Source organism: Triticum urartu, unplaced genomic scaffold, assembly GCF_003073215.2.
Source record: "Triticum urartu cultivar G1812 unplaced genomic scaffold, Tu2.1 TuUngrouped_contig_10053, whole genome shotgun sequence".
Taxonomy (NCBI): domain Eukaryota; kingdom Viridiplantae; phylum Streptophyta; class Magnoliopsida; order Poales; family Poaceae; genus Triticum; species Triticum urartu.
Window position 1 is genome coordinate 1229 of NW_024110883.1, and position 4227 is coordinate 5455.

At 45.0% G+C, this 4227-nt stretch overlaps 1 long non-coding RNA gene across 1 annotated transcript; it reads left to right on the forward strand.

The window, feature by feature from the left end:
- Positions 1 to 1123: 1123 nt before the first annotated feature.
- Positions 1124 to 3407, forward strand: LOC125526426. The gene is made up of 3 exons (XR_007291667.1): positions 1124 to 2359; positions 2462 to 2571; positions 3013 to 3407. It is a non-coding gene; the product is annotated as an uncharacterized LOC125526426 (long non-coding RNA).
- The last annotated feature ends 820 nt before the right edge of the window (positions 3408 to 4227 follow it).

The window sequence follows — 4227 nt, forward strand, 5'->3', positions numbered from 1 at the left end:
CATTACCGTGTTCACCCCGGGAGCAGGTGCCGCCTGAGCCACATCATGTTGTTGTTGAGCCGGTGCCATAAGAGGAGCAGCAGTCACAAGAGGCCCCGAGACAAAAGCCGGAGCACCTTGTACGCCATGATAAGGCAAGGTGGGTGGAGCAGCGATGATCGAGGCGTTTCCCGCACGGTTCTTAGGCCGATTTCCTTTTCCTCCCTTCAGTTTCCTAGGACGGATATTCCCTGTCTGAACTCCGGCCGCCGGGTTTGCCAGACCAGCGTTAAAGGCCATTGGCTGGACAGTAGTGGGGTGACCATGGCTCTGTTGCAAGAAAGGGCCGGCTGGTTGATATGGGTACACCGGCGCCATTTGCTGCATGTACCCCGGCGGCGCATGATACATCGGTTGCTGCTGAAAGAACTGCTGCGGCATTTGATACATCTGTTGTTGCTGCTGCCCCGGTGCTGGAGTCTGTTGGGGAAGGTTCGGCATGACACTTTGAGCGGAGGAAGAAGGGATCACCGGGGGGAACACCCCAGGTGCGAAGCCAGGGGCACCACCAGACGAGGCTTGGCTCAGGGATCACCGGCCTGGATACTAGATTGTTCTATATGTACCTATTCTGAATTGATACTGGTCAAGTGTAGTCCAGGTCCATTCATTGGTCGAAGCTGCTGCTACTAGGCTAATAATATCCTCTTCACAAACAAACTTGCTGAAGCTTTAGAGATGTCCTTTACTTAACTATAGTACTCCATCGAAATCATTCTGCTCTTAAATTAGTCATGGAAGTTATTAATCTGCAGTTTGGGTCATAAAAGTGTTTATTTTCCTAGGAAGCGGCTCACAATAGATCTGTTCATTCACTGAATAAATAGCTCTGTAAGAGCCAGCCTTGTATCGGTCGCTGGATTATCCGCAAGTGCCTACCTCCAACGTGCCAGCGACCTCTGGTTTTGTTGAACAAGATGGCATTCCATTCTTGGTTCATTATGCGGATCAAAATCCAGCCGGTGAAATTAGAAACAGAGTACCATGGTGTATCATTATTTTAGAGACACTATATCACCAATTGGGATTGTTAGAGATGTTGAAGTCTTGTGTGGGAAAATAAAATACCCTGGCGCTAAGGTCAGGCGCCGGCGGGTGGAGATCCGAATTGGCGGAGGTGCCCAGTGTAGTGCGTCTAAAGTGTCCGAAAAAAAATTGAAAGCATGTGGTCATGTGAAACCATAACCATAGAACCAATTAACTTGAATTTAAAACCCTCGATGTTCTTATAGATCTAAATACCCATATTATAACACCTGGTACATCTACTTCTTCCACCTCAGCTTTGACATCAGCAGCTGCAGCGCTACTCTTTGCATGTATTTACGTGCTGATGTGGTATATGACGGGGAAAAGGAACTGGTTTCTCCTCTGGAAAAAGAATAGCAGCACCACTGAAAGGCATTACGAGGCCATGATAATAATTTATGGATGACTTGCTCCAAAAAGATTCACGTACTCAGAGGTAATGAAGATAACGTCTTCTCGCAATAAGCAGCTTGGTCAAGGTAGTTATGGTATGGTCTTGAAGGAAAGCTACATGATGGTCGTCTGGTTGCTGTGAAATTCTTACATAATTGCAAAGGAAACGGGGAAGAGTTTGTTAATGAGGTTATGAGCATTGGTAGGACCTCTCATGTGAATATTGTTAGCTTGTTCGGATTTTGTTTGGAAGGATCAAAACAAGCTCTTATATATGAGTACATGTGCAATGGTTCCCTGGATAGATACATTTACTCAGAGAAGCCAAAAGAAATTTTAGGATGGGAGAGGCTCTATGCAATAGCTATCGGGATAGCTCGTGGACTGGAATATTTGCACCATAGTTGTAATACACGGATCGTCCATTTTGACATTAAGCCTCAAAATATCCTTCTAGACCAAGATTTTTGCCCAAAAATTGCCGATTTTGGTCTTGCTAAACTATGTCGTACCAAGGAGAGCAAGCTTTCAATGATTGGTGCTAGAGGAACAATTGGATTCATTGCTCCAGAAGTTCACTCACGAAACTTCGGAATTGTTTCAACAAAGTCAGATGTTTATAGTTATGGAATGGTGTTGCTAGAGATGGTTGGAGGCAGGAAAAATGTGAAATCGGTGGCTGAAAAATCAAGCGAAAAGTATTTCCCAGATTGGATTTATGATCACTTTGCTCAAGACGATGAATTAGAGGCATGTGAAGTTACAAGTGACATTGAGGAAATTGCAAGAAAGATGACCTTGATTGGCTTGTGGTGCATACAAGTATTACCTCTGTATCACCCTACTATAACCAAAGTTGTAGAAATGTTTGAGAGAAGCAAAACTTCAGTGGACTACTGTAAGATACTTCTACATCTATTTGGTTTCCCTTTTTTCCGTGAAGTTATTTTTTTCCAAATACTTTTAGTAACTTGACCTACTTGCTTATCCCTGATTCTAGTGAAAATGCAGCTCATAAGATGAATGTACAAAGTGCAAGCTCTACGACATCTGAGGAGATAAGGCTTGTGAATTCAGGAAACACATAACAATTTCCACCTCTTTGAGAAGGTAACTTGTACTAAAGTATATTCAGAAATTGAACAGGCTCAACTAAGTTCGACATTGTATCATAGTCATTAAAGAATTGTGAATGCACAATTGACTGGAAATTCCAATATAAATTACTCAATCTTCTAACTTTGATTGAAAAACCCTAATAAGAAGCGCTTTAAGGTTATAGAGAAGAACCATGTTATGGGGATCTAACAGTGGTGAAATCAAAAGTTTTAGTTTATGTGCAACATACGCTGATTCCATGTGCTGTGTCCGAATGACCTAGAGTGAAGGGTGGCTCTGTTTGTAAAGCATGCTTCTCTGATTATAAATAAAACTCAGATAAATGTCTTGTTGAACTGAAGTTCCATTACAGCAAAGCATTGTCCATGTAAGGAAATAGTCACTGCATAACTAGATGGGGGTTATATTGACTAACATATTATGTTTTTTCAGGTTGGTAGTTGGGAAGGGCGTGATGAACGGAAGCGGCACAATGTCATAACTTTGAGTTCATCCTACATTAGGAGTGGCGACAACAAACTTGCACAGCCGGTTATCATAAAACCCATTGTTGATAACAATCACAGCAATGCACAGGCACACATTACAGTTCTACAAAAATCAGAAATTAGCCTGCATACGGACATGTCAATGCCAATCAATTTTTTTTCTCCGACAGGCACCTAAATGCATGTCATATTTGTACTAGCGCATACCAACGTTGTACCACTAGCCTGTCACCAGGTGATAACCAAAGCCTCCAAAGATCACTGTATTCCAGGAAGTACTAGCGCACGAATTTTGTGTTCCACCTTACAAGTTCAAACAGATAAAAGGATTGGATCTTATGCCAAAGGCAAGCAGCTATTCCTAAAAAAACACAACTAACAAGACCATCAAGAGTATAAATTTGCGACTAATTATATGCCAATTCGCAGCAAGCAGATTAACCGTGGAAGTCTAAGGCGGTATACTTACTTGGTCCTCTGCTCGGCAGGTGGTACCCACTCGAGGAAATGGCGCCGTGCCTTTCCTTCACGCGTACACAACTTCGCCCATGACCACCGCCGTACTCCGAATTTACTGTCCCCCGCTGGCGAGACGAGGGTTTCCGCCGTTTCTCAGGCAACATCGCTACCGTGGCTCCCCTTCGCCGCCCTAACCAACGCTAGTCCGATGTGGCATAGGCTACTGACTCTGCTCTGTGCAGCTCACGGCGGCAGCCTCACGCTGCAGCGGCGCCGGGGATGAGCGCGGTTAATCGGGGGCAATACACCATTACCGGCCGCCAGCGGTGCCGTACGACTCCAATCACGTCGGCAGGTTTGGGCTGTAGGCCTTGCAAAAGGCCATGTAGACGAGTCCTCAGAGCAACACATCAGGCCGCGTGAGACCCATCACCTCCCCATTCCATCCCTCGAAAAAAAAAAACTCCCCCTTTCATTTTTTTTGGAGGAACATTTTGCTCTCCAACGTTTTGGTTCAAGCAGGATCCTGGCGAGCGAAGGGGCCCAAACTCCTACCATTGCTAATTCCCCGCCTACGTGCCTTTTTCCACGCAACACCACCCAAGGATCTACGGATAGAACGTCGATGCATCCCCCGTTTCTGCGAGCACTCTTGTCCGTCCTGGTAACATGCTTTCATGTTGCTGCACCGAGCCACGAC